Source organism: Typopeltis vanoorti, chromosome 24, assembly GCF_054136105.1.
Source record: "Typopeltis vanoorti isolate ZY-2024b chromosome 24, IOZ_Tvanoo_1.0, whole genome shotgun sequence".
Lineage (NCBI taxonomy): Eukaryota > Metazoa > Arthropoda > Arachnida > Uropygi > Thelyphonidae > Typopeltis > Typopeltis vanoorti.
This window is the reverse complement of record NC_143572.1, coordinates 53,893,153-53,906,335: the sequence shown is the minus strand read 5'-3', so window position 1 is coordinate 53,906,335 and position 13,183 is coordinate 53,893,153. Positions and strand designations below refer to the sequence as shown.

The 13,183-nt window shown below is 34.8% G+C and overlaps 2 protein-coding genes across 4 annotated transcripts in view; one reads left to right on the top strand and one right to left on the bottom strand.

Moving 5' to 3' along the window:
* LOC150093215 (leukocyte elastase inhibitor A-like) overlaps positions 1–13,183 on the top strand; it is a 92,261-nt gene that overhangs the window by 10,043 nt on the left and 69,035 nt on the right. The window lies entirely within an intron of this gene.
* The window catches only part of LOC150093217 (ras-related protein Rac1-like), a 117,716-nt gene that overhangs the window by 95,946 nt on the left and 8,587 nt on the right, over positions 1–13,183 (bottom strand). The window contains exon 2 of one of the 3 annotated variants that reach the window (XM_090414089.1): positions 12,065–12,134. The exons of the other annotated variants lie outside the window; for them this stretch is intronic. The gene's annotated coding sequence lies outside the window, so the exon portion shown is untranslated. The remainder of the gene's footprint in view (positions 1–12,064; positions 12,135–13,183) is intronic. 3 annotated transcript variants of the gene reach the window in all.

Below are 13,183 nucleotides of genomic sequence, written 5' to 3'. Positions count from 1 at the left end.
TATACAAATCTCAAATCCGCTCATCACTAGAATACTGTTCACACATCACACATTCGGGATAGTGCACCTAAAGCCTCCCTAAAAATTATAGATGCCCAGAGAGCAAATCGGCTTATAGATGGATCTTTCTTCACAGGATTATTTCAACTCTATCTCACAGTCGCAATGTTTCTACTCTGTGCCTCTTCTACAAGTACATACATGGTCACTGCTTCAGTGAATAGGCAAACATCATTCCTCCACTTATTGTTTAGCCTGTTAAAACAAGAGCAGCTACTCCCCCAACATCCCTTTCCAGCAAAACTGGAAACACACCAAACGTGCTTCTGTCTTCTTATATTCCATTTACCTCTGTCCTCTGGTGGAATCTTCCTTTCCCCATAACGTGTTTCCCAACTTCAACCTTCAGCTTTTTCAGGCGTAAACATACTATCTAGTAGTAGAAAAAACAGGAAAGACTAACAATGGTGTTAACCAATACATATTTATATTATGTATGAAAGATATACATCTCTCTCACACACACACACACACACACACACACACACACACACACACACACACACACACACACACACACACACACACACACACACACACACACACACACACTTCGTCAAGTGTTTAGTTTTGGTTTCAGTTCACAATAATTTTGGTTTGATTTACTATTTTCTGTTTTGGTTTTAGTTCACTATTTACGTTGAGTGCTAAATGTTTTAACTGTCTCTACGATACTTATTAATAGTTTTGTGCCTTTTTAATCGATTAAACAAGTTGACATTCATAGTGTTTTATTCATTTTGTGTAGCTATAAAATGTATACATCTCCAAGAAAGCATTCAAAAATATGTAATCTTTCTCAGCACACATCCATGACTCAAAGATAAATTGCCAATGAGTGTGGTGTTGATCTGGGTACTGTTAATGTAATGCGATTTTTAAAGAGGCGATATACAGTCATACATTAAACCAGGTACCTTTTCTCCTGATAGAAAAGGAAAATGTGATCGAAAAAGGAAAACTACACTTACTCAAGATCGTTTACTAGTCAGAAAAGGCAAAATGAATCCAAGATTTTCTGCTGTAGACTTAAATAGACTTGGCAGCTAGTGGGATTAAGGTTTCTGACATGACCGTCCGTCGAACATTGTTAGAAGCAGGGAGGACTGCCCATAGGCCAAAAAAAAAAAAAAAACAGCTGTTAAGAAGACTACTACGCAGAAAAAGAGGCTCCAGTCGATAAAAGAGTACAAAGATCGGACTGTTGAGAAGTGGAAGGAGGTCATATTCGCAGATGAGAGCCATTTCTTTGTCCGAGGAGAGCGAGTACACTATGTTCGCAAATCAGCGGCTGAGATGACTTCACCCGACTATCTTCAACAAGCTCCTAAACACCCAGCTGAAAAGATGTTCTGGGGTTGCTATACACATGATGGTCCAGGATCACTCGTGTCTGTTGAGGGTATGATCCAAAGTGACCAATACATTAAACTATTGGAGAAAAGATGGTCCCAAGCTCGAGAAAAGATGGTCCCAAGATCCAGAAAGACAAAGAACCTATCCTCCAGCAGGATCTCACTTCATGCCACACTTCAAAAAAAGTGAAACTGTTCCTCAAAAATCACATCCAATTGCTTCAGTGGCCAGGTAACTCATCTGACATTAACCCAATAGAAAATTTGTGCCATAGTGAAAAAGAGACATGGAAAATTAAATTGTGTACAAATATTAACTTTATACAATCCATTATAAAAGTATGGTTTCGAGATGCAGAAATAAGAAAAATGTATTCTACTTTGGTAGAGTCCATGCCTAAGCGAATTAATGAACTTATTAGGAACAGAGGAGCGCATATAAATTATTAGGTAAAGTTGGAGTTAAATTTTTGTTCTTATTTTCTTGCAAAATTAAAATTTTCTTTAAAATGTGACTGTTCGGATTAGTTTATTCGCTACTGTGTAAAGTTTATAAAATTGCTTGGTATCTTTAACATATATATATATATATATATGATAAAGATACCAAGCAATTTTAAACCTGGTTTTACTCCAAATACTTACAAGCTCAGTATTACTAAATCTTGGTATTTCTAGCCTAGCTCCCACTGACGAGACCTCAATAAAGGTCGAAACCGGTCTGGGTAGTGGCCCCTTGCCTTTAATACAAAACATCATACATCCCCTTCTTGGAGATGTGTTTTGGCATTAAGGGTAAATATTAAGATTAGTGATCGGAGCTTGTTCCACCTTTGCCACGGGTTGCCCTGATCCTGCACTACCTGTGGGATCAGTTAGACTTGCATCAATTGCAGGCGCAAACTTGACTTTTAGTCTGTTTGCTTACTTGGAAATGGAGTAAAACCAGGTTTAAAATTGCTTGGTATCTTTATCATATTTATACCCAAGGTAAAAATACTTTCTACATATATATATATATATATATATTTGATGCAACCGATTTACTCGGCTATCTAACATAACAGAGGAATTTTTTTTTTCATAGTCCAATAAAAATCCAAAGAAAATGTTTCATATTCAATAACAGAGGAAACTTAAATGGCTAAAAGTGAGGGATAACAATATAGAAAATAATATCTTAAACGCAGACTAGTTTCGTCTTCTTAGAAAACTTCATCGGGTACATAACATAACATGGAAGTGAAATAAAGAGAAATACAAAATATTCATTATTAGAGAACAACAATTATAAATGAAATTACAAACGGATTGCTGACATCTAGAGGAGTTCTGGATCCCACAGTTGGGTACATTCGCATAGGCTAGATCATATCATAATCTTTTGAACGTGCTCAACAATATTGTGAGATCCAAAACACCCTTATACTCTGAACGCTTATATATCCCACATACAAATATATATACATACAGAGCTTTTTCTGCTATAGAATCAAACATACTGATATGCATATTCCTGTCGTCGTATGTAGTATGCTGCAGGAAGCAGCCAATGGAAATATGTGGGTGCCAAGAAACTTGCAAGGATATCTAGGAAGCTAACACTAATGGACTAAAGGGAGATTCTAAAATCTAGGCAATCCGATGTGGCAATGATCAACCAGGAGTTTAAAGAATCTATGCGAGTTCAGATTGGTAGAAGAACACTATGTAAATTGCTACACGTCCTTTATTCCTACTGAAGAGCTATACATAATTACTAAACATCAACGGTGGCAATCAACAACGCGCCGAATATATTGGGGTAAAGAAATGTAACTGGTTTATAGAGCGTCGGAAGTCCGTGGTATAAAGTGACGAATCTGCTGCATCCTCTTCCGATCGGACATGCGAGTGTGGGTATGGCGGATGCCCGAGGAACGCATTATGCCCAAGTTTGGTGATAAAAGTATAATGGACTACAGGTGTTTGTCCTGGTACGGACCCGGAATTTCAGTTATAGTGCTTGGCAAGATGAACACTGACGGATATGCAATATTTCTGGTTAATGCAATTCTTCCTAAACTGTGGCAGTTTTATGGAACAAGCCCTATGTCTCTGAACATGATGCTACACCCTGTCATATTGGAGGTGCCATTACGATATTATTCAATTAACATTATGTGGAATAAACATGACTGATGTGCAGACAGTCATGATGACAACCTAATAAAATATTTTGGGACCAACAGGAAGATCGGTGCGGTTAGGTCAAGGCGTCCAACAACGATACATAGACTGGTGATCATGTTGAACGAAGAATGGCCCAAGATGCCTGACTCATCAAAAAGTGGTGGAGGGTATGCCTAGAAGGATGAAAAGGATTTGCTCTGGACCAAAGGAGGCCACACGCTATTGAGGCGTATGTAAATTAAGTTTCTCTGAAATATAATTTTGTTTCAGTATTTCTTTCAACATTTCAACATACAGTCTAACTGAAATCGAATGAAAATTCGTATTTTCAAATCAAGTTAATGCCGTCTTACAGTGCGAGTTGTGAGAGCTGAAAGATCCAACTATCTCTTTAGTTAAAATCGTAAATGGATTGTTTATCTCAGGAAGAAAGAAATCCTACATACACATTAATGTTATTGCTTTTACCTTTTAAGGAGAAACAGTATGCATAAATCTTGTGGTCCTACCTTTTATTCATATAAATCATACAGGGAATTATATGAAGATGGAAGAACAGGACCATTAATAAATCCAACCAAACCATAACTGAATCGTAAATGACATAAATAACCTAATCATCATTTAGCATATATTTAGACAGAGCTTACTAGATTAAATATATGCATATATATTTAATCTAGTAGGCATAACTATAAAGCCAAGTACACATAGTCTGTTCTTAAAGTATCCTATATGGATTTATATTTTGATGTAAAACTTCTCATTTTTATTATTATGACAGTACATACTTACCTACGCTGGTCGCCATATCTGCTTGATGAGAAAATAAAGCTAAACGTGTTTTGTGGCTATTTTAAAATCTTTTGCATAAGATATGCTTAGATCAAGTTAGATGTCTTGCTTCGAAAAGTCAACACCTTAGAACCAAAACTCTGATAACAAATCACAGTTGCAATAACAGGTGACCATTTAACATAACACTGGAACAAGTAATAAACCAAGGTTCGAGATTCCGCACCAGTTAAAAGTTTCCAATCGCGTAGAAACAATTCAAGTTATGTAGTGCTTAAAAGATAAGGAAGTGTTTTCAGTTAAATTAGAAATTTGTGACTAAAGTGAAAACACAATCTACCACTTACGTGCTTGACAGCTTACATCGCATTACTGTTTAAACAGGAAGAATGACAAACCACTGATTATATCATTGATCCGAATTTGTTTAATGTCTGATTCACTGTTTCCCTTAGAAACAACACATCACTGAACAGAACTATCCATTCTGGAATGTTCTCGTTAGGAGTCATTCGCTTCCATGTTGAGAAAATGATACGATATATATTCGTCAATTGGTAAAGATCCGGTTTAGAATTTCATGTCCAGAATGGGATACGAGATACCTTTAGAAGGGTTTTTCAGTTGGAGATGAGTTAGTCCGTTTCATATCGATGTGACAGGGATTTTCTTTTCTAAAACTCTATCAACAGATAACACACTGACTTGATAGCTTCAGTTGCTTCGGTAATTCGCATAAATTTAAAAATAAAACTACGTTTGTGGCTTCCTGCGATGAGCTCATCGCAAAATCTATCAAAGGAACAGTAAAGACAGATTTTGTGTTGTCCAAAGCGAACCTTCCACGATGACTTTCAGAAATCCATGGAGATCCTGAACAATAACAATAATTTCAAAGGCTGTTTGGAGAAACTAAGCAGAAGCAAAGAACGACAGAAAAAAAAAAATCTGAAATCTAGCAATTAAATGAAGACTTTACTTGCGATGGTTACAGTATTTCAAGTCAAGTACCATGAATTATATATATATATATATATATATATATATATATATATATATATATATATATATATATAATATTTTTAATGCGGTTTTAAAGCATTGGGTTTGCACATTTTTTGTGGCTTAAATGAACATTTTTTGTGGCATGCTTTAAAACCGCATTAAAATATTTTGATTTTATTGCATTACCATTTTTGAACACATACAACTATGATTACCTACTTAGAACTGACCTCGGAAATTCTGATAACACGATAATAAAATCAGAAAAACACACAGGAACTGAATAATCGGATGGCAACAAATAGTTCTGTTAAAAAAAAAAAATAGAGAGAGAGAAAAATCGTTAATTAGATAATGTGCATAACTTTATACCACAATAACGTACGTACATTTAAGCGAGTTTTTAACAAATGCAATTTATGACGGAAATATGTCTGCCACAAGGGGGCGTCTCTAGTTAATTAAAGTTTCCTGTAGTTTACAGGAAAAACGTAAGATACAATCAGATGGAAGGGAAGTTATTCTGAGAACTTGGCTCTACACATAAATCATTTGAATGAATTGTCATACCTATCAATTCAGCTGCGTTACTCAGAAATGGGTTTCCATCCAATATACAATAATAAAAGCAGTAAAATATATCGGTTACATGTTTATTATTTTTTAAAGTGCAATTTAGATGAGGCAATTGTGTAATGGCCTTATCTCAAATTATGTGCAACAATTGCTCTCACGATATTATAATGATAATTTTCAGATTACAAGAACACGCGCAGTTAGCCTAGTGGCTATGCGCTTCGCAACCATATTCCTGGGGAAGGAGTGTCCTAGGTTCGATTCCCGTCGGTGACGTGAGGAGCTGAAGGATCTTCCTCAGCCATAGCCAAGTTAGCCAGTCTTGGGCGTGGACAGCAGGGTTTTTTCCCCAGTTTATTCTGGGGTTTTTCATCCCGCAAAGCAGGCAAAGTGGCCTTGAGAACTCAACACTACAGGCCATAGGATACACCGGGGCATAAGGCTGACCACCTTATCCTGTAAACGGAGTGAGGTCCGATGATCAATGGATCCTCGACACCGCAAGGTAAAAGAGGATATAAGGAAGATGATGATGAAGAGCACGCGCATTCCAAAAAATATCTGTACTCTTATTCATTATATGGGTCACATTATAAAGAAACTGACATTAGACCTGATATTAAAATTTGAGTTGTTAGTCTCAGCGCTTTACTTTATGTAAATGAAGTTATATTCAAACAAATCCAGTAAAAGTCTGTAAGATTTCTTAATTAAATTGAATAACTGCCCTAATTTGATTTGGTAAGAAAATCAGATAAATAATACATTCTATGAAAATAGGCAAGAACGTTGAAAATAACAGCTGCATTCAGAATGGGAAAATCTACAAAACGAGTAAAACATCTTAGCTATTTAGGCCCAATTTTTAATGAAAAAAAAATTAAATATGAAAACAGACAACAGAATTAGCAAAGGTATACAAACAGTGTTCAAAGCAATTTTAATATATGGCTTTGAGAACCAGGTTAAAAATAAAACACTTGAACACTAAAGATATGCAAGTTCTGAGAAACATTATGGAAGTGAACTGATAGCGTGAATGTCAGAATCATATGAAAAATGAGTATATTGGGAAGTAACTTGAAATTTTTAGCATTCAGGAATGTGTTAGCAGAGCTAATCTCAGGTCACTTAAACAGAATGGGAGAGGAAAGGTTACAAAACAAGAGTCTGATGCTGGGATGATAAGGAGGGCGACCCTGTTGCACGCTGACAGTGCAAATCACGTTTCATCCGCGCGGTTCGAACTGCTTGTTAAAAAATTTTAATTCAAATAGTTCAAACTACACAGTCGGAACCTCCTTTAAATTTTATTCATCTCATTATTTTTCTAATTATTAAAAATTTAAATTTCATAATTTTTGTTTCTACTGTATCTACATTGGATTCGTATAACGGAGATGTATTTATTAATTTTAAAAAAAAAATTCATATTTTTGTCATTTATTATAACGTGCAGAAAAAAGAATGCCTTTATAACCATTCGTTTTTGAATGAAATATTATATTCTTCCCGACCTGTTATAATAAAGACTTTGCGTAAGAGGGCTGGGGGGAGGGAGTACGCCAATATTACTAAAATTTTACATGTTACTAAAAGCGGTACGGGGGATACTGAAAGTTTGGGAAACACTAATGTATTAGATCTGACAGTAAGGGAATGTCGATAGAAAATAGATTAATTTGGAGAAAATAGGTCAGTAATAACTTTTCATGTAGTACTATAGTAACCTGTAAACCTCTTGAGGCTACATATCAGGAATGATGATGATTATGCATTTTTAACAGCATGTTTTCTTTCATCGAATAATAATTAATTTGGAATTCGAATATATTTAAGGAGTGGTGTTGTTAGTGTTGTGATTTTCATTTGTCCAGCAGGTGATCTCATTTCAGATAGTAATACTGCTTGATGACAATACAAATTGTTCAGCTCGGGGTCATGTAATATACGAAGTCGCAGCCAAGAGTAATGTATAATTAGCGATATAAATGGTTTAGGTTGTTTACAAATGAAATGGCTACATTGTTAAGTTAAATAATAATGGCTTAAATAATAATGAATCACCATAATAACTCCATCGTTCAACTAAAATGAGAGCATATACAATTATCAATACATTTGAGTGACAGTCAACGAAAACTAAACTTACACAAGAACTAGACTATTAGATTGCCTGTCATTGAATAGTGCATTACATATTAAATGGCACATTGTGTATATTATTCATCTACCACCAAATGAACTGTAAATGGTAGGCGATTTTCATAGTCCAATGTGAAACCATTACTCTGGCTATAGGTGGTCTGAGGCAGCATGAAAAAAGTTACGTGTTTTGTTTCTAGAAAAAGGCTTCTGGATTATCTAATGAAGTCTCTGTTATAACCAAGCAGAATTATTATTTGGAGGACTTTTCCGGAGAGCATCCTCCTTTCCGATTAGCAGAATATCATCCCTATTCGATCCAAGCGGAAAGCGTTTTTTTCTTCTTCTCCAAATGCAAAGTTATATATATATATAAAAAAAAAAAAACAGAAGTGTTTATGGTAGTATTACTGAATGAATCAACTCATCCCCCAACTGAGATGCATGAAGAGGTTGTTCCTTTCGGATGGCTGTTTTTTCCGCCTCACACCACCACCATGCTTCCTAATTTAGCCCTTCCTTCTATTCCAAAGTCCATCCATTCCAGAAGCAGAGTTTTTCCATCTTCTTTTAATGAAACAGTCTTCTCTTCCACCCACTTTTCATCAGCTGCAAAACCAGATGCCTTTACTGCCGTTAGCTTCAACGGATCCCTCTGTCTCTCTCTTGAAAGATATAATTGAGTTATTTCTCTTAACCAAATATAGACTATCGAAGACATGATGGCATACTTCGTATCTTCGCCTGTATAGTTCACACCGAAAAAGACAAGTGCACTTGCTTCTAATGATTAGTGGCCATTTACAATTACTTTCGATCTCGTCTTCTTCATAACGTCTTACCTCATCTTTAATCACCTCTATCTTCGTTCTCTTCTTTCTGAATCCCAACAACTTTGACTTCTCTTTATGACTTTCCTGGATCTGCAGAAGGCCTCTGAGGTCTCTCTCTCTCTCTTCAAGCCATTTAGAGGTCTCTCTATTACAGCGTATCTAGACGCTTTCTTCGCCTATGCTTCAGCGATTTACTCCTCAAATTCCCTTATTATTAACCTGCTCTCCAGATCGATGTCCAGCCCAGTACTTGGTATACACGCCCTGTTTCCTATTATCTTCAATTGCATGAGTGACGAATTTCTTTGCTTTCTTTTTTGGCTGCTTAGATCCACAACCACTGTTAATTCTATTTACATCCATATGATAAACTGGAGTATGCTTTCTCCTTTTCCCTCAGACATAGGCAAGAACTTCAACCTTTACCCGCACGACATATCCTTGCATCGCATTCTATCTCGATTCTGGAGGACTAGAGATACCTTGGCTCGCTCTCTTTTTCTCTGACAGAACAGCTCTTCTTTCCCATCCACTCTAGGATCTTCGAAAAGGCCAACTTAAACCTCCAAAGCGCCTGTTCGTTCTTAATTATTTCCTTCCCAGACTCTAATACAGGTTAGTCCTAGGTAAAGCCTCTATATCTCTCTCAATACTATCAACCAGTGGCGCACCCATAGGGGGGGGGGGCAAGGGCCCCCAAAAGAAAAAGCACTAGAAAATTTTCCAAAAATCTTTACCTAATTAAAATTCTTTTTTTTTTTTATATTTTGTGTCTTCTATTTCTATAATACTTATGAATTAGCGATCATTGCAGATGCTCAGTCACAGGTCATAAGCGATGCGTAGTGTGTATTCTCAAATCGTCTACTCAACTCGCCCCCCCCTTCCAAAATTAAATCCTGAATGCACTACTGGTATCAACGATGGCCGTAGCCACATTTTTCCATGCTGGAGGCTCTGTGATTCTCTTGTTGCGATGATAAGTGCCTAGATCAGTGTCAATTCAGAATAAAGAAAAATTTCCTTATGCATCAGAATTAATGCGTAAGACGTTATGCATTAAGAATTATTATCGAAGTACCCCTCGATGGGTGCTTGATGAAAAGCCACCGATGACAACCAAGTGAAATAAATGAAATCTTGTACAGATTTCATTTATTTATTCTTGACATTCGGTTAACGATACCGTTAAGCAAGCTTGTCTTATTGAGACGACGATGATGAATAAGATCTGTTGATATCATTTGCTTAGTATGTGATGCCCATACGGACAGTTTCCATACCATCTTATGAAACTAATATGTAAATTTGCGTGTATTATCTAGCTGGTTTGTCCTTGTTGAGGTATGAAAAATCCATGTTTCATACCTCAACAATAGACAAACCAGCTAGATAATACACGCAAATTTACATATGCAGTAGGCAAAATGTGATGACATGTTATTGAAGCTCACTTCTTCGTTTTTTTTTTTTTCTTGCTTCCAAATCAATTATCCAAGAATGCAGACATGACTGATTAACTTTAGGATACATGTCACTTGCATATAAGAGCATCATCATAAATAATGTCGCATTCAAAAACTTAACAAGCAAGTCAAAAATCATTTATACATTCAGAATTCAATTACGTATTGAAAATAAAGAACTAATTTAAGAATTAAATCAATAATGACCTTCGAAATATGTTAGGGTACACATGATTATTTAGAAATATTGAATTACAAAAAAGTAACAATAATTTATCTGGGAAATTCAAAGGCATAAATTATAATATAGTTGCATATTTTTTTTATCTTTTTGCTAAAGAAACATTTTGTGATATGGAGGAGGAGGGGACAGAAAAGTAAAGTGATATTAAGCTCAGTATTACTTTATGACAAACAAAGAGCATTCAGAAGGTCCCGAGAAAAAAAAAAAAAAGTGATATATATATGTTAAAGAAGACAAAAATAGATGCTCATTTGAGATTAGAATGAAGCGAATATAACCGAGATCTATAAAAGGAAATCATGTTAGTTTCTTCTATTCGCATCAGACTAGGACCTAACATAAACGAGGAGTAAAAGAATAGCAGAAGTGGAGACTCCAAATAGTTTGATATCAACATCTGGTAGCCATAGATATACAAAACAGGAGGGAAGAGAAATCTGTGCGTGAGTATGATTAGGCGGTTTTACACAGAACAAGAGTAAAGGTCAAGAAACAGCAACTTACATCTGTAAATTATCAGATCTTTTGCGCCATGACTCATTTTCAGTGTAGATTCCTGTTTTTGAAAGACAGCTACAAGTGCTGTATGTTAAAAGTGAACAAAACACTAAAGGCCTGCCACTGTCAAAGTAGCAAAAATATCCATCTTACAACACTGCAATATCGTTATTAGAGAAATGTTATAATAATTAAGGCAAAATATGTTGACGAATAAAACAGATCGAGTTTGAATAAAAATATGGGATATTAAAATCCAAAAAAATGTCTTTAAACGTAACTGACTTTATTATTCCTCTTATTATTTTTATTTATTATTATTTATTAAAATCAATATTTTTGCTAGATCAAATATCAGCAGCTACCAATAATTAAGATACCAAACCAGACTATATTTTAAAATTAGAACATCCAAAATTATTTATTTACAAATTATTAGGTTTTATTTCCAATTACTTGGCCTCCTTCGATGAGTCCCTGACTTCCTGGAGGTCTCTCTTAATAATAATAATAATAATGATTTAAAGTATTCATTGAAAATTAAATCGGGAGAGCGGGATAGATCCAATAGGGCCCCGCGCTGTGATAAAGCAAGCAATTTAAAGTATAATCAATAAATATATTATTTTTAATTTTGTTTTAAAATTATACTATTTAATTTTAAATAGTATAATTATCTGAAATTAGGAACCCGACCAAAATGATCCTAACTGAACCCAATATTTGCTCGGCCGTCCTTGAAGTCACTGGCAAAACTAATGTGCGATATTATTTTAATTTCAGGAGGTAATCTATCCGGCCTTAAGCTATAAGGAAGTTGTATAAATTTACATTGGTTATAGGTATAGATATTCAATATTTATTTATTCGATACTGTGGGAGTAACAACTAACTATATGAAACCAACTAACTCACCTTTAGTTGAAAAGTCCTTCGCAAGATTCGAACCGGATTTTTTTCAAAGGGTAACAGACTAACGACTGAGCTATGGAGGATCGACAAAGATGTTAATGGCATGCTTTGTATATTTCTATTTTGAAGTTAACAAGTATTTTTATTAAAAAATAAAAAAAAGCAATAAACAATTATAATTTAGAAATCAATTTTTCTGGCCTCATTGAAATGAAATGATATGTTATATAATCATTTTCTTAATCTCACGTTCGGTGCGTATATTATCATATTATATTCACAAATCGTTTCTTGTTAATCTAAGGTACATCTAAGGCAGTGTTTCCCAACGTTTTTTGGATTATGTCCCACCTCAACGCCTCAAAGATTTTGATGCCCCCCCCCTTCTACATAATAGTCAGCCAAGTTTTGAAAAAGTATAATATAAATATGTACTTTAAATAAAAAAGGAACATAGGTAAAACTGTTTTTAATTTAACTTTCCTCGATGAATATGAATTTTATATTACACTTTGTATATTATAAAACATAAATCGAACTGAAGTCGGGAAAATAAAATCCAAGTTAATGCGATCCTTGAGCTTAATGTCTGCTGCAAAGAGTTTTCATTTGAGGTACTAATTTAGTCATTTTGAATATCAAATCTCCATGGTTTGTGATATCCAGATGATTTCTTTTTTTCAGTAGCAAGTCATTTACAGCAATGCTTCCCAAACTTCTGGATGTCAGGGCCCCCTTCAATAAAATAAAAATATTTCACGGCCTCCCGTCGAAAAAAAAAAATCGTAATATAGACAATTATTATAATATTTATATTCAATACAAAACATACACTGCGAATATTGCAAAAATCAAATGCAAATATTACATTTTTAGCATCTTACATACACATTTGACATGCCACATTATCTCATATTTTTTATATAGATAGATATATTGTTATTGTACATTTGCAGTACAAGCACCTAAAACGTTAAACGATTAATAATAAAGAAAGAATTAAAAACATAAAAGAAGTTTAATAACAATTTAATGTGATGGATGTGTTTCAATACTGCTACACAAAAAGTCAGTGTCAGGTGAAATATTTGAAATTGCAATTCTCAGATTTCTGCTTTGCAA